General features: G+C 40.8%; 1 non-coding gene across 1 annotated transcript; it reads left to right on the forward strand.

The window, feature by feature from the left end:
- Window positions 1-207: 207 nt before the first annotated feature.
- On the forward strand, window positions 208-279 carry TRNAE-UUC (transfer RNA glutamic acid (anticodon UUC)). The gene has a single exon. It is a non-coding gene; the product is annotated as a tRNA-Glu (tRNA).
- The last annotated feature ends 18,108 nt before the right edge of the window (window positions 280-18,387 follow it).

Raw genomic sequence — 18,387 nt, forward strand, 5'->3', positions numbered from 1 at the left:
TTTAACAGAGATTTCTGGAGATTGCACCCTCCCTGGGCGGGGGTAGAGGAGGGCATAGAGAAAGAGAAGGGAACTGACTGCAATTGCTGAATGCCGAAAAGTCACGCAGGCGCAGAAAGCTGGTGCGGCAGGAGGCGGGGCCGGACACTGAAAGCGGAAGTAGATGAATGTTTCAATTTGCTTACACTCGAGCTAGCTTTCGTTGTTTCCCACATGGTCTAGCGGTTAGGATTCCTGGTTTTCACCCAGGCGGCCCGGGTTCGACTCCCGGTGTGGGAACGCGGAAGTTTTTAGACCCCTCGTTAAAAAAAATTACCACTGTACATTTGGATCCTTCTTAGAAAGAATGCACTAGATATAGTTGTTGAAAGCTGTAATTCCATAGAGGGAATGTTGACGCATGAGGACCCATCATGCGGTTCTCCACCTTGGAGAGCTTGCTTTGGTAATCAGTATTGTCACTTCTGCCCATCATAAAATTCATTTAAAATGTTCCAATAAATCATCATAATATTTAATGGTCAAATTATTAGACAAAGGAATTCATTTTTGTTCCACCTTTATTCAGATAATTTATATATAGTAGTGTGTAAGTTTAGAGGTGCACAACATGATTTCATATATATACATGTATATACACATATATATATTTACCCAGTAAGGTGAGTTAATACCTCCATCATCTCACATAATTACCATTTCTTTTAGACTTCTTAGAATTTCTTAGATTCTGACCAATTTACTGCTTTTATGTCCCCACTAAGTGTTTCTGGCCCAAGACTAAAGAGATGGTGAACAAAAGGAAGAGAGGAAAAGGGGCCTGAGAAAGCTGAACCCAAGAACAGCTAATATTTGCGGACTCAGCGGCAAGGATGGGGTGCTTCCCCAAGCTGAAGCAAGAATCACTATGCCTGGGAAATAAAGAAATGAAAGGACTCCAAATAGAAATATAGCTTTAACGGAGGCTTAACAGAGATAGAGAGTGAAGGAAAAAATCAAATCCATTCCCTTAGCTAACTTTCACAGAACACGTTGTGGGAAAACTGAAGCATGGAATCAGCTCCTGGATAGAATCACACATTGTTGTTAGGTTGAGGTCAGCACTCAACAAATTCAAAATTTCAGAAGCAAGAAGGGCCTTGAAACTTTCTCAGCTTCTAAACCATTTCCAGGATAAGAATAAAATATTTTTCTAGGAATAGGCCTACATGCTTTTAATTATAATGAAAGTCTAGATGAGTAGTGGTTAAAGCACACAATGCCATCTCCTTTGAAAGTTCTATTGTTTGAACCAGTCCTATGCCATTCACTGGGATTGATCAAATCATATGGGCAAACTCATGCTACACCAGTTGCAGATACCCTGGGCTTGATTTGGACAATAAAACCACTAGAGAAAATATCCAGGGTTTCTGAACCATCCATAAAGAAACAACTTGAGTTGCAGACAGAGATAAGATTTTCATGGGGATATTGTGCATATTCTATTCAGGCAGAGGCAGTGACTTCCATAACTTGATTGAATTTCCTATTCTCAGTTTGTATTGGAGACAACATAAAATTTGACCATAAAAATCATTTGAGGGGCACTTGGGTGGCTCAGTCAGTTAAGCAGCTGATTCTTGATTTCAGCTCAGGTCATGATCTCAGGGTCCTGAGATCGAGCCTTGTGGGGCTCTGTGCTGGGCATGGAGCCTGCTTGAGAATCTCTCTCTCTCTCTCCTTCTGCCCCTGCCCCACCCCTCTCTTCCTCTCTTAAAAAAAGAAGATATTTTTTTGCTTTAAATTTTTTATTGTTATGTTAATCACTATACATTACATCATTAGTTTTGGATGTAATGTTCCATGATTCATTGTTTGTGCATAACACCCAGTGCTCCACGCAGAAAGTGCCCTCTTTAATACCCATCACCGGGCCAACCCATCCCCCCACCACCTTCCCCTCTAGAACCCTCAGTTTGTTTCTCAGAGTCCTTAGTCTCTCATGGTTCGTCTTCCCCTCCAGATTTCCCCCCTTCATTCTTCCCCTCCTGCTATCTTCTTTTCTTTTTCTTAATTTTTTAAATGATTATTTGAATGTTTTGCAAATTACTGCCTCAGACATTGTTTATTATGTGACATATGACCAATTCTTTTAAGATTTGATTCTGAAAAGTGTCCTCTGTAAATACCTCTCAGACTGACTGCCTTCTCTCCATTCATATTCCCACTGTGCATCTCCTCAGAACCACTGGCTTTGGCCAGAACTATTTTAACAGCCTCACCCAGGGCTGGCTACAGTGATAGATATAGATGGGACTTTACATCTCACCTTTGGAAAAAGTGGAGAAAATATTTCACTCATTTAAGATAATCCCATCATGCTACCCTGAACATTATGTCCTTGTACAGAAGTGAAAAACCGGTGGAAGGCTGAGGAGAATGGATGTCAAATAGCCAAAAGGGTGGGCTGTTCTGGTCATTTTCTTGTTTGCTCTTGCTTTCTTTCACATCCTTCATATTCTCCTTTCTGAAAGGACAGCATCTCTACAAACTTCATTTCCCAGACTCCCTTCCCAGTCTATTTGTGGTTAGCTTTTGCCCAAGGGAGGTACTGGTTGAAAAATTGGAATGTGTCAAGAAAGCAGAGCCTTTTGTTTTTTTTATGCTTCTGATGATGTCTTTGGTCACCAGAAGTGTCACAGTGGATAGCAATGGACTCCACTACCCCTGGAAGTTTCCACAGAGTATAGTGGGAAGTTTCCAAAGTCACAATGCACTTCTAATGGCAATAGCACTGCCCAGCTGTGACATGCAGAGTGGTGTTTCTTGCTTTCAGGAGCTCTTCACCACCTCTTCTTTTTTTTTTATTCTTTCATCCTTAAGTGAGTTGTGATATCTACAATTACTAATTTCTGAATAATCTAATGTTTTCTCCCCCACAGCTCCTCCAGCCCTTCCAAAAAGTCTAACCAGTTCCCTCTATTAAATTTCCTGCTTGAAATATTTTCTTGACTGCAAACCAATGAATACAAGTGTTGTTACTGTGTAATTGCCATTTACCTTTATCCTCTCAGCCTTACTAACTTTTCTGGGGGCGTTGAGTGTATAACTTATTCCATGTGTCAGGAAAAGTTCTCAGAGAAATAATATTCAGCTAAAACCTAAATGATGAGTTAACAAGATGAGGGGATGTGTAAAAGTGCCTGAGTCAAGTTCTTCTCAAGATCAGTCTGCTTTTTGCCCAGGTCAAATAAATGAGTCAATAACTAAATACATGCTGGGAAAGCTACATTTTTCAGGTCTCTGTTGGTGGCACTAATCTCTCTAATTATTCCAGGGTGCAGAATTGCTTTTGGTTTACTCTTTTTGTAAGAAAGGGAACGTTCAGGGGCTACCATTTGTCTTTTCTGGCCATAGTAGTCCTCATTCCAAGATTTGGGGAGCAATATGTTAATGCAGATTGCCAAGTAATACATTTGAACTGGACATAACAGAATCAGGTGCATTCACAGACCCACTGGAACAACTCTGAGATAGACTGAAGCCAAAATTCATTTATCTCCTAAGCTCCAATGAACCACACAAAATTATTAGAGGACCAGGAAGAACAAATAGCAATAGCAACATTAATACCAGAAATTCTTACCTGTCTAACTGCAGGAAGGGATTAGTGTTAAATTAGCCAGTGTAAGTCAACATAGGTCTTTTGGAGGAAGAGTCAAGGGGCGTTCTTTCTCAAGTGGAACCCGTGTACCTTTCCTTCAGTGGGACTCCAAACTATGAAATAACTTGGCTCTTGGTACCCAACCATAAGCAATACATCTCCATTGTAATGACAAGCCAGGTTTCTGGTCACCAAACCTACAGGTTTTAATTGCATATATCAAATAATACTTTAGTAAACTGCCCATCTACTTCATCGCTAGGACATCGCTGACAAAGATTGCTGTTGCCCAAACACCGCTTCAGTAACCAAGCCCACTTTTTTCCTGGCAGCTTTGTTTCTTGTATTTTGCTACTCTGGAATTCCATGATTCCCATTGAATCAGGAGTTTTTGTAGTTTTTTTGTAGTGACCCTGGCTCATGGAAAACTGACACCAAGGGGTTTTCACGCTGCTGGTGCTCACTTTACTAACGCATTTCTCAGTACCTTAAAGAAGGAACTATTTTCTGGTCCTCTCTGGGGGGTATAGTAGATATACAGGTGTTTGGGTCTCATTTGATAAATTCCACTCCCAACATGACTATTTGCCTAAACCTTTAAAAATATTAGTTCAGGGCTCCTGGGTGGCTCAGTTGGTTAAACGACTGCCTTCGGCTCAGGTCATGATCCCGGAGTCCTGGGATCGAGTCCCACATCAGGCTCGCGGCTCAGTGGGGAGCCTGCTTCTCCCTCTGACCCTCTCCCCTCTCATGCTGTTTCTCTCTCTCTCTCTCAAATAAATAAATAAAATCTTTAAAAAAATAAAAATATTAGTTCATCCTGTATCATGGTTGTATGACTTTACAACCTCAGTGGAGGTAGGCCATAGTTGGTCCAGGTTTCAGTAAATTAACCAAGCAAACTTGGACTTAGAGCCACTCCCAGATACTCAGACTAACCCACGGAATCTATATCCACAAGTCTAGCCCAATCCAATGTTATCTTCTGCTTCCTTGATGTAACAATCTTAGGATCCATTTCCACATCTATTCCTCAACTTTCTTCTAGTATAAATTGGCATAATCTTATAATTATTTCAATGTCTAAACTATCTTATGCTGGGTCAGACTATATACCAGACCTCCTGGCAGGCCTGGGACTGAGTTCCAGTTTTATTTCTGGAAACTTCGGAGGGTGATGAGGGTAGACCTGGTATAGAATGGGTATCCCCTTTCAAGGTAACTGCCATGGTTAAAATCCATATTGAGTCCCTTGGTGTGCAAAGTGTGGTCCGTGAACCAACAGCATCAGCATCATCTAGGCACTTTCTAGAAATATAGAAACTCAAGCAACACCCTAGACCTACTGAGTCAAAATGTGCATTTTTAACAAGATACTCAGGTGATTCTTATGCACATTTACATCTGAAAACTGATTGAGTCCTCAAGGAAGGAAGGCTAGCTTCTTTAGACAGAGAGAGGGAAACTGCTTCCATGGCAAGAAAAAGCTCAAGGAAACTTGAGGCTTCATAATTCTCAATTCATCTGAGCCAACGCAAATCTTCCTATTCCTTGTTTTGGGATTCCATTTTTTTCTTAACCAATACAGTGACTTTCGCTTCAGTAATATGAAGCTATGAGTCAAACTTATATTGAAATTCCACAATTGGCAGAATCAAATTGTGGGCTTATTTTCAGGCCTGTGGGCCAGGTGAACTGTAAATGTATGTAAGATTGTAGCCCTCTGCAATACAGAGAAGCATATGCTGATGCAGAGAGAGGAATGATGGCAGCCATCTTTGAGACAGCTGTGACATTTATGAAGATTTTCAAATATTTTCCAAACCTAACTCACAGGTTCTCAGTATTGTCTCCCACTGCCCTCTCTAGGCCCAGATTTCCATTTCCCACTTTGTCTCTGAGTGCCTTGTGCAGATACAAACAATGGCTTTATTTGCAGCCTCAGAAAAGGATGCTTCATTTTTGTCGATAAAGCAAAATGCTTTTTTTATTAAAAAAAAGAACAAAACAAGAAAAGCAATTGACCTTTTATTGAAGCCTGCTTTATTAAAGGGCATGAGTTCTTAATGCTTCCTGAGAGAGGACCAAAACATCTTGTGGCATATAACCTAAAGTGTGATAGTATTGGCTGTACACTTTTTCCTAATATTTGTAGAAACTGCAAAAACCCGTTTCTCACCAGCTGGTTCACTCTCAGTTTGCCTATCACACTTTCCCTTATAGTGTTATGCTTGTTTTATTTTGGTTTGTTAATAAAAATAAATCATTCATGTCAATGTATTAATAAATCTTATTAATTATTTTAAAAGGGTATTAAAAACAAAACAAGAGACCCCAAATGTAGTTGGTTAGACTAAGCCCCACATCACTAAACCAATACTTAACTTAATTACAAATTTGGATCTCTCAGAAATGGAATCTTAAAACTAGACAATCAGGAATCACCTGATAGACCTCTGCCATAGGAAAGGAAAGTACCCTTGCAGTAACTAGTCTGCTTTTTTGCCTTGTACAATTTCTTTATTCCCACTCACTTCTGCCTATAAAAGTCTTCCGTTTTGTACAGTTCTTCAGAGCTCCTTCCTATCTGCTAGATTGGAAGCTGTCCCGTTCACAAGTCATTGAATAAAGCCAATAAGATCCTTAAAATTTACCTAGTTAAATTTTGTTTTTTTAATAAGAAGTTAATATTATATCTACCTTAGGATATAAATAAGTATACAAAAAATATACTAATAAAGAGAGGATGAAGGATGCCTGGGTGGTTCAGTCAGTTAAGCATCCAACTCTTGATTTTGGCTCAGGTCATGATCTCAAGGTTGTGAGATCAAGCTTCAAGTTGGACTCTGCTGCTGAGCACAGTACCTGCCTAAGATTCTCTCTCTCTCTCTCTCTCTCTCTCTCTGCCCTTCTTCCCTCCTTATCTCTTCTACCCCCAGCTTGAGCCTTCTCTCTTTCTCTAAAAAAAGAGAGAGAGGATGCAAAAACATAAATGTTTACTGAGGGTTAAATTGTGTCCAAACTTCATGATTTGGACTTTGACTACAAAGGAGCAAAGCCCTAAGAGCACACATTCTGTTTTAGACAGGATCAGGCAGGTGGTGAGAATCCTGGTGAACATGCTCTGAGCTTTTTAGTATGTCCCGGAGACAGTTATCAAACTGGTGGAGCTGAACATCTACATCAATACCTATTGTGGTATAAGACCAAAAGTTCATCCAAGAAGCATGCAATGACTATTCTAAGTGTCCAGCATAACCAGCTTTGGTGGACAGCCCAAAAAAGATGGCCTCATTCTTACTTTCTAGGATGCTTTTGTAAGGAGTAGTTGTTAGAGGGGAAAAAAAGTAAAATTACTGATAATGTGTCCCTTGATTCTTCATTCACCCACACAGGAAAAGCTGAGGGTGTTTTTGTTTCTTCTTTTCATTCATAATTTACATCTAATCAATCACGATGTTTTCTTAGGCTGATCTAAAGAGCACCCCAGATATCCCCTCCTCTCCCTCCTCGATACCATAACTTTAGTTCTGAGCCCAAAACATCCCACATAAAAGATCATCAGCCTCCCATTGGCTTTCTTAAATAATCAGTAGGGAGACTTTTGAACTGGAATGGTGTGAAGACTTCTTAAAGTGGCATATCATGGTCAGAAACTATGACTCTTTATAAACTCAGCTGCACTTTTATCTCCTATAACCAAAGAGACCAAGCATCATACAAGCATGATTAGAAGGTCCCCAGCATCCAACTCTTGGTTTTAGCTCCGGTCATGATCTCAGGGTTATGAGATAGAGAGCTGACATGCTTCTAGCTCTGTGCTCAGTGGGGAGTCTGCTTGAGATTCTCTCTCTCCCTCTCCCTTTGCCCCTCCTCCCCCCATCCTGTGCACGTGCATGCTCTTTCTCTCTCTCTCTAAAATAAATAAATCTTTAAAAAAAAAAAGGTCCCTATTTGGACCACTGGAGATGGAGTTGGCTCACCTCCTGCAGGTAGTGGGATACCAATCACAGGACAATTGGACCTCTGCTGCCCCATCTTTGCCCCCTCAACCCATCCCATTCCCCTCAGCTACTGCTTCCACACAAGTTAAAGATACAGGACTGGACAATAGGGAAGGCATCTCTCAGTGGTAGTAATTCCCCCAGGGGAGGATGCCTGTTGAGAGGGAGGTTTTGTCCCCTGCAGGAGGCATGATCAAAGTGACTGGTGGTATTTTTAGGTACATTTTCCTGCATATTCCAAGACACCCCTGCCACTGCCCTAGTGCCATCACCAACAGTAGTATCTTGCCTGCCTATGATGAGTTGGGAGGAAAAAGAATTGACAATGTTCAGTATTATGGGGGTAGCTTTTTGAATTAGACATAGAACTGCTTCCTACCACCTCCCTCTTCATTTCTCTCTTTCATTTCTAGACTGCAGATCCAGAGAACAAGCCAAATTAGCTGAGCTCTTGACAGATTACTGCAGTGAACTGGGAAGTCAATTAAGCACAATGCCATTCTGGAACTGCAAAAATCCTGAAGAGTCTGCAGGCCATTATAGAGAAATGTTAGTGAATCATTTGCAAGAATCTGAGGGTCTCACGGAGCACATTGCCAATGGGCCTTGGGAAATGTTAGCAGATTCTATGGGGAATTCTTGTAGGCTGCTAGTGAATTGTTCATACAAGATTTTCAGTTTCAAGAGGGACCACTGATCCTCCTTTTTAGCTCCTGACTCCCTGGCTGATCTTCACCAGTGGGTCAGATCAGAAATGCAAAAGAGGGGTTCAAAGAAAGCTGGGGAAACAGTTCTCAAGCCACCGCTATGGCACTCAGTCAATGGCACCAAAAGATGGTGGTGGGTGGTGGATGTTGGGGGTTCTTATGAACCTGATGACTCTAAGCAGGTCCCTGGTGCTGGTAAACACCCTTGGTACATAAAGCTGTTGGAATTTAGAAGAGAGAGAGAGAGCATAATGCCCTCTGGGGTTGCTCAGTGGCCCTAAAAAACCTTAGAGACATAGACCCCCTCTAGAGGTAATCTTGCTAAAGCTAGTAAGGAAGAGTGACACAGTGTGGGACAAGCCCCCTCTGCATCTCCTTCAGAGGGCCAAGAAAGCAGTCCTGCCAGGGTAACTGGATGCAAGCTACAGCTGCATCCTTCTGGGCACTAAGCCCTCCCCTGTAAGGAAGCTGGCTCAGCTCAAACCTGTCCCTGCAGCTAGGAAACAGCTGTCTACCTGGCCCATTGCACTGCTCAGCTCTCCTTCCTTCTCCCTCCCCAGATAACTTGTGGTCAAATCCTGAGGGGTTGCCCCTGTGACTGACACAGGTGCTGTGCCCTTATGTGCATGCCCTGCCTGTCAGGACACCACCCCAGCCCTGGAAGGTGTTTAGGCCTTCAGATCAGCTTTAACTTACTGATCGGTGCTGTGCGGTGCCTGAACTGATGTCTTAGACCAGGTAAAAGAGATTCCTACAAAAACTTAAGGAAGAAGCCTTTCTAAAGGCTGACTCTCTAAAGTAGATCCTAAAAGGCCATGAGGAATCTTTCTCTGACTTAGTGACTGTTGGGACTCATGGTTACATCCAATCCTCCAGGCAGGCCTGGCCAACTGGCATGGAATAAACTTGATCTTGGCCTTGCCTCAGACTAATCAACCAATTCTTGTCACAGCCCCTCAAAGTCTAACCTATTTGGATTCATAATGGGCAGCCTGTGTTTCTTCGTTGGGTCCTGAAAAATTCAAGGCCAAAAACATATAATGCCTGACCACAAGCAATTACAAGGCTCTGTCAGGCAGGCCTCAAGAGGGAATGCCTTGTCCACACTGGGCTTGGTGATAACCAGGCATGGCAGTCTCTCATGGGAGTTGCAGTCAAGGACTCATGCCCTCCCTGCCCTATCCCTGGACAACCATACACTCATGTACATCTGCATTCCTAGCCAGGCATCCTCATTCACAACCCTCTTTCAGGGCCACCATGCTTGGTTTCTTTGACTGTAGGAGATAAAAGTGCATGCTGAGTTTGTAAAGAGTCATTGTTTCTGGTCATGATATACCCATTTCATGCATCTTCATAGATGAAATAATAGAAAAATCATAGAAGATGTCTTGGCAGCTACCACTTGACACCATACCAATCCAAAAGTCTCCCTACTGAAAGTTTAAGAAAGCCAATGGGAGGCTGATGATCTTTTAGGTTGGGAGTTTTGGGCTCTATAAGGCCATGGTAGTGAGAAGGGGAGGAAGGAATCTCTGGGAGCTCATTAGAAGATCAGCTCGAGGGAACATCATGATTGATTAAATGCAGACTGTGAGTGAAGAAGTATCCTTATTATTCCTATATAGGAAATTATAAGGTTTAGGAATTTTGTGTCAGGACATGGCACAGTGCCTTTTCTAGACCCCTTTGTGGGAGAGGGGGCAGAGGGGAGACTTGAAACACTAGTCTCCAATTAAGATAAATTTTCCTGGTCGTTCTTTCCTTCCTACCCCCAAACTCTCTCCTGGGTCCAAAAAACAGCAGCAGCTGTTTTTTCAGGGTTCTCCCAGCAGTGAGATGATCACCACCTGCCATATCATGTCTGTGCTGACCCACCTGACCCTTAGCCAGAACGCTGATCCATGAAGGAAAATGGAAGATGAGGAAGCCAACACTTTCTCTGGCTTAGCCTCATGCTTACACAGTCATGGTAGGTGATTAAAGTCTTGAGCATTACCTTCCTTACAACTTGTCTTAACTATCTATTCGGACATCTGGCCGTTCAACTTTCTCCAGTTCAGCTGAGCCCCTAAAAGGGCAAAGGTACCAGTGTAGGCCAGCAGGCTGCACCCAAAAAACCCTGCCACCCCTAGAAACTGAGCCAGGAGCTCCACATGCCAGGCTGTCGTCCCCCTGGAGAACAAGAAGGGCAAAAGCACCCTGTGCCTATTGGTTGGTAAGTCTTTCATTATTGAGAATAAGTGAAGACAAAGTCATCAACATGTGGCCTATAACGAAACACTCTGAAACAGGAATAATAATATTATGAAGTCTTCAAAAGCAGCAGACCCCTGAAAAATAACTTTAGAAATGACAAACTCACCTAGACAACCACTTGCTGCCTTAAACTATTTGTAAAACTATATGATGTATACAAAACAACAGTAATCCAGGAAGAGAGAAGAGGCTGAATAAAAGCATATGAAAAAAGACGGTATTGAAAAGGAAATAGTGTCAAATACAGAATGAAAAGCTTAGAATGAGGGGAAAAAATCCCAAAATCAATGTTGCAGAAAACTGAATCTATCATAAAGAAGGCAAATGAAGCATGTCTCAGAAACAGGCAATGTGTACAGAAAAACACTGAAGACAGTGCTGTTAGAGGACAGAAAAGAGAACCAAGTTTTTCACGAGGCAAAAACTATAGAAAGTGGAAGAGAAGCAAAAACCATAGAAATAATTAAAGATAAATAAAGAGCATAGAGCTGGGCAGGGCTCACTGAATTCCAGACAAAGATGATAAAAAGACCCTTACACATTCTGCCAAAACTTATCACCATGTTACATGGCTTAAAAATTCATAAACTTTGTTAAGAATGATTTTAAATGACAATTTTGGTGATACAAACTCTATTGAAAACTTCATGAAGTGGGCAGTCTCTGTTCTCAAGGGTCCAGAGAACTGCCAAATGGGGCAGAAGACAGGAAGCTCTTATATGATAAAGAATAAGGAACAAAGAAGAGAAAAGTAGAAAATATTTGGTTGCCTCTGGAGCCGCATAATCAACCCTATTTGGGGTGCGAGTCCAGAGTTGGCTTGGTGAATGGGGATTGGCTGCCTGGGTACTCTGTGTTTCTGGTCAAATGAAGCATTTACACAGATATGAAAGCTAAGTTTTGAATCGCTGACATGCATGTGGGTAGGGCAGCTCCATGTTGGTCCTAGAAAGTTATTTTAACAACTTCTACATGGAAAAATTACATTATCCAACATATTAATCTAGTTTTGCTTTACAAAACAGAGCCACTACAAAAAATTAAGGGAATGAAAAGTTTTAACATAGGAATTTGGGCTTGTGTAAATGTTGAGGAGTTGAAAGTCTGAGGAGCTGCCACCAGGAAATGGGCAAAACAGTCACCAACAACTCTGGCATCAGGTTCTGGGTTAGCTGAGAACCTGGACCTCACAGAAAAGTCACCACACCACAGTGACCAATGAGGAATAAGAATCTCTCTTCCTCTGCCTTCCAGATCTCACCTTTCCTCGTGCTGGGAAATTAACCCAGAACCACTCAGCAAAAGGGAGTCTGCAAGTGCGATTCCCGGTGTCAAGTGACAAAAATAATGCAATTTAGTAATGAATTTGATGTCATCTTCTCAAGGGAAAACAATCCATGTACTGGGGGAGTACAGTGCCTCATGAGCAATGAACCCTCCTCCCAAGCATTAGGAGAGGCAAGGTGGAAACAGGGCATGATTGGCCAGGTCAGGGATTTCCTTACAAGGCTAGTAGGTCCTATTGTCTAGGGTAAGGTATGCTAGTTAAAGCTGAGTTGGAGGATTATGACTGGTGTGTGTTAGGTTTCCCTGCTTTCAATGGATCCTGGTGCATAGCTCTTGAAAACCCTTGTAATTCCCTAAATAAGAGCCATAAAGCATTTTTGTTATAATATATAGTTTTGTTCCCAGTTCCTAAAACAGCTGGAGTGATCATGGTGAACTGGGTGTCTTTTGTTATTCATACCAAATCCCTTTCAACCATATCTGAGTTTATGTTAATGAGATGATTTTTGGAAAGCATTTAGATAACTACAGGATGGGGGCTGGTTGCCATGAGAACAAATCATGTGATTAGATGGATGGAATTTTTAGTCCCACCCCCTTTAACTTCCAGGGAGGCTAGAGGGACTGGAAGCTGAATCAGTCACCAACCAGCAATCATTTAATCAACCATGCTTACCTAATGAAGCTCCATAAAAATCCAAAATAATTTGGAAAGCTTCCAGTTTGACAGGCGAGAATACATTCACATTCTGGGAGGGTGGGAAACCCAAACTCCACAGGGACAGACACTCCTCTGCTCAGAACCCTATGAATCTCTTCATCTGCCTGTTTATCTGTATCCTTTAATATCTTTTGTAATAAACTGGTCATCTAGTGAGTAAACTGATTTCCTAAGTCCTGTGACTGCTGTAGCAAATTAGTTGAACACAAAGAGGGGGAACCTCCAATTTATAGCCAGTTGGTCAGAAGCACAGGTGACAACCTGGACTTGCCATTGACGTCTAAAAGTTGGGGCCGGGGGAGGGCGGGGAGAGCAATCCTGTCGAACTGAGCCCTCAACCTATGGGATTTGATGCTATCTCCAGGTAGTTATAATTGAGTTAAATTGTAAGATACCCAGCTGTTATCCCAGAATTGCTCAACATGGGGAAACCCCCCTGCCAATTTGGTGTCAAAAGTGCTAGAGTAGAGAAGAGTATTGAGACTAGAGGAATGTTTTTCTTTCACAGCAATGTTATGGTAAATCTTCATCCTGAATTGCCTTTCTCCATTTATGGCTTCCATATCTTAGCTTTATTCAGTACAAGAAAATATTCTTCTCAAGTCATCCTTTTTCTACAGTTCAGATGTGATTTCTCACCATGTTTCATAATGAATTAAAATTATTAGTGTTGTTCTGTTTCAGCACTTGCCATCATTACATTGACTACTATCTTAAACAAGTTTGAATTTTCTGGTTTTTTTTTTAAATTATGTTATCAACTATTTTTAAATGTTCTTAGGAAGGGGACAAAATGGAAAACAAAAATGTTAATGGAAATCTCTGAACAGAACTGTGGATGACTTTAAATTTTTTCTCTATACTTTTCTGTATATTCTAAATGCTCTTCAATGAGCAAATATTATTTTTTATAGTCAGAAAAAGGTATGCTAATGAGTCAGTGGGAGCTCTTCCTGTCTTCCTTCCTATGGAGTCTCAGAGCATGAGTAGGATGAAAATGACATCCACACAGAATGATGGTCTATCACAGGGTTTTGGGGTGCAAGCATGGTGAAAATGTTTCTTCCTAGAGGAGTGGCCCAACATGGAGTGTCAGAGAGCAAGCAGAGTAAGGAAGGCAACTATGCCTGGAAGAGAGAGCATGGTGGTGGGGATGGGAGATTGATTAATATAGGGGGTTGGTCACATAAGTAAATAAAATAAAGGGAGATAGTTTTTTACTGTTGAAGAGAAGACTTACAAATATGGGAAAGGGAGAAAACTTTCATAAACTCTGTGCTGTTATATTGGTATTAAATGTAGTATTATAAACTCATGGTTTTCAATATAGAAAGATGATAGATTAGGTGGATTAAGATAGATAGGTAGATAGACAAACAGAGAAATTAGTAAAAATGTAAGTTTGTGTGTGTGTACATACATTTGTTCCCTAGCTCTGTTCCCTGAAAGAGCCTAAAAGCATTAGCACCTCGGTACCAATGAGCACACCTAGTGCCCTTGTGTAGTGAAGAATTTGACCTTGTCCAAAGAAAAATCTGAGCTTTGCCCCTCAGCTTCTAGAAGGTCATCTCTAGATCCTTGGAATATTATGCCTAATAAGATCATTTCTGTTTGCTGAAGAGTCTTGGATCATACTGGATAGTCTAACAATGTGAGTTAGGAGAGGAGCTGGTCACATCCATGGAGGCTGGTCATGCCAGAAAGACCAACAGTATGACTTAGGGTGAGGACCTTGGATCACATGGTATTAAATGGAGATTAACCATGTGGGTGGGCAATCAATCCATCATGCCTATGTGATGAAGCCTCAATAAAAACTCTGGACACCAAAGCTTAGGTGGGCAAAACTCTTGTGTACTGTTATACATAGAATGACAGCATAATAACTCATTCTGTCTCCATGGAGGAAGGACAATGGAAACTATACCTGGTATACCAGGTAACTGTCCTAGATAGATTCTGCTTCTTCCCTAGGCTGATTTTAATCTGTATCCTTTCCCTATAATATGCTATAACCATGAGCGTAATAGCTTTCAGTGATTTTGGTGAGTCCTTCTAGTGAATCACCAAATCTGAGATGATTTATGATACCCCTGAACTTGTAGTTGGTATCAGAGGTTAGGATGGTTTTGGAGGACCATGCCTCCTAACTTTGTAGTTGGCCATATCTCAAGGCCCACCAGATAGCTTCTAAATCCCATGTTCCACTAAAAGGAACCAGAGCTCCTTAGAGAAAGGGCTGAATCAGAGGCAGGGGCAGAAAAAGTACAAGATGAGCTAACTTATCCTCTTTGTGCCCAGAAACTAAGTACTCAAAGAAGGATGAGAATATGTCAAAAAGATATAGAAATCAACTTGAAGGGGATCCCATTGGCAAATCAGGGAATTTGATCTGTGCATCAAAAGAAAAAAAATAGTAGTAGATTATGACCTTTTATAAAAATAGGAAGACATGTACCCTTACAGATATTAATAAATAAGCAAATTTAAAGTTTGATGAGGAAGTGATATTTACATAGTTTCAAAGTTCTCAAGAGCTCTGAGGTTTTACCCTTGCAATCTCACCAGCTAGCTGCTGATAGGTTCATGGAGGCTAGAAAGCAAAGGACTTTATTATTCACTGCACAGCTGGCAGCATGAACTTCATGTTTCTGTTGGTTCCCTCTGTTCCCTAAGTTCCACAGGAACAACATGAAATGGCCAGGTGGATGCTGCAAACACAGCAGGCTTACATCACAACTGCAGAGCCCTGAGCTTAGAAAACCCCAAACTTTATAATGGCCTCTAAGCAATTTGCCCAACATTTGCCCCAGAGTGAAACATTATCTTTATTACTTTGGATAGCAAACAAAACCACCCTGTTCTCCAGAGGGAGACATTACCTCTGTCTAACAAGGCTCTTTGCCATAAAATCATCCTTAAAAAGACAGACCAGGAGAAAGGTAGCCAGTGCCTCTCAGAGGTGCAGAAATGCAAGAGAATTGTCTTCTGACAAGAGCATTTCCATGGAAAATACTTATCAATTACAGGACTAAAGGAGTCACCCTCAGTGGAGAATTCTAGTTGGCAACTTAATCAAACAATTAGTATGAATATCATCAGTAATGGCACAAACCAAAATTAAACATCCACCTGATAGATTAGGAAGAATGCACATCTCTTCTTGTGTTAGTCCTGCCAAATATCCATAATCAGATTCAAATCATGAGGAAACTTTATACTAAACCAGATGGAGGGACATTCTATCCCAGAATTTCCCTAAGACTTTTGAAAGTATCAAAGTCATCAAAGTCTTGGAAAGATGAAAGTACCGTTACAGATTATGGGAGACTTAATAGACACGACAGCCAAATGCAACATGTGATTCTGAACCCGACTCCCTTTCTTAAAAGGATATTTGGGAACAACTGGGAAAAAATTAAGCCTGAGGATCTGAGGATTATGCATTATGTTAATTTCATGATTTTTTTGTTGTTGTTGAATTGTGTTAAACTGAGGTCAGGTAGGGGAATGTCCTTGTTGATAGGTATTTGGGTGGAGGTGAGAGGTTGGATGCACCCAGTGGACAACTTACTCACAAATTATTAAGGGTAAAAAAATTCTTTGTACTATACTTCCAACTTTTTCTTAAGCGGTGATTGTTTTAAAAAAAATTAGTGTTCGATTTTAACATTTTTATATGTAAAAAAGTCTACAAATACCCACATGGCTGCAAAAAAAATGTATATTGAATTGAGTTAACAATGGGTATTTCTGGTAAGGAGACAATTGATACTCTTTCCCCTACCTCTATTAGTCATACTTTCCAATTTTCATAATGAGCTGGTATTAATTGCATAATATGAAATATACATGTAAAAGGCCCAGAGGTTACCCATTAGCTGTAGACTAGGTCCTCCTGTCAAGACATGATGAGCAGGGCCCTCCCCGAAATGTATGCTCACAGCCTCATCCCCTCTCCCTTTCCCACTCCTCCACATGCTCCTGCATTTCAGCCACACTTCATTTCTAGCAGTTTCCACAAATATCCTGTGCTGGTTTGTGTCTCTTTGATTTAGAACAATCTTCTCTCTTTTCTGTCTAGCTAACTTCTCCTCAGGCTTCTCTTTAAATTTTGTTTTCTCATGGAAAATTTTTCTAAAGCCTCTGATTCTAAGAATCCTCTATCCTACCATATTCAACTGTGCATGTATTTCTATTGTAGTGTTAACCTTGCTGCCTTAATTATCACTTTGTTTGTGCTGCCCTCTAGACAACAAGACAAAAGCAGGTTCTATATCTCATTGTCTTCACCACACCCACACAACCATTAAAATAAGGTCTGTCCTTAAAAGTGTTTGGTGGAGAATCATGGAACACTACATCAAAAACTAATGATGTAATGTATGGTGATTAACATAACATAATAAAAAAAAGGGGGGGGTGCCTGGGTGGCTCAGTCAGTTAAACGTCTGCCTTCAGCTCAGGTCATGATCCCAGGGTCCTGGGATCAAACCCCGCATGGGGCTACCTGCTCAGTGGGGAGTCTGCTTCTCCCTCTGCTTACCTTATGCTCTCTATCTCTGTGTCAAATAAATAAATAAAATCTTTAAAAAAATAAAATAAAATAAAATAATTGAAAAAAAGAGTTTGGTAGATGAATGAACTAACATGATTATAATAGTGAAACTCAGCTGAGGTCACCTAGACATGCAGGTTTTGTTTCATTTATTCATTGCTTCCTTTAAAAAATGTATTGAACCCCTTCTGTGTGCCAAGAAATGAGGTAAGGGAAATACATTTATGTATTCAAGGAGCTCACAGTCTGAAAGGTAAGATGAGCTATTAACAATTACCAGAGAATGTGGTCAGTGTATAGAGACAAAGCAACATGGTACTGTCGTGGAAGTGGGAGTTAGAAGCAAACAAAACAAGTGACTAGGATTTGAACCAGCTCAAAACTCTGTAACTTGAAGTACATATAAGGAAGGAGTCTGCCACCCATGCCATTTGAATTTGGTTTGGTTTTGTTTTCCTTTGTGTCTATGTCCTTATGGAGCTTCACTGAGGCTCTAATAAATAAATAGCTACACCAATAATTCCTTTGATCCAGGTTAAGGAGCCCAACTGTAACCAGGCCTGAAACAGGTAGTGTAGATATGGGGTGTTGGGAGTGTGAAGTCTTGGGTTTTCATCTCAGCTTCGTATCATGTGGATGTGTTATCTCATCTCTATTTTCCTCAATTTTTACAACTATAAAAAGAGTCTGTATATCTTCTTTTCCATGTGTACCATAAAAGTGTTTTGTTTAGATATTGCCTATACATTTTAATACCTATAAATACCTGATCAGGTGCCTAATCAGCCTCCAGATGTGGCGTGCACTATTATTTAAGAATTCACAGGATCTCTCATTCTGCTGAGAGAAATAGGTTACACACACCCTTTGCATGGATTTGAATACATTTCTATCCATCCATACCTACCTACATATATATTTTCATTTTACATATCAGACATTGAAACACTTACTAAAAAGCACCAACAATACAAATGATGTATTAAAAAAATTTTTAAGCTAGTGATTTTTGATGTTACACAACTGCTCTCCTTTGTGGTGACTGTTGTATTTTTAGCTTCACTTTGATTACTGCTGTTGGAGACAGCTGTTCCCACAATCTACAAGAGCGTATGGTGCATATATTCATCATGTGATCTTGGATAACCACCATCAGGCATCTTCTCTCACAGTAGAGTTTCACTCTCCAGGTGTTTTCTGCATTC

Source organism: Callorhinus ursinus, unplaced genomic scaffold (genome assembly GCF_003265705.2).
Source record: "Callorhinus ursinus isolate GAN/ISIS: 27379988/994484 unplaced genomic scaffold, GSC_fseal_2.0 scaffold78, whole genome shotgun sequence".
In the NCBI taxonomy this organism is placed as follows: Eukaryota; Metazoa; Chordata; class Mammalia; order Carnivora; family Otariidae; genus Callorhinus; species Callorhinus ursinus.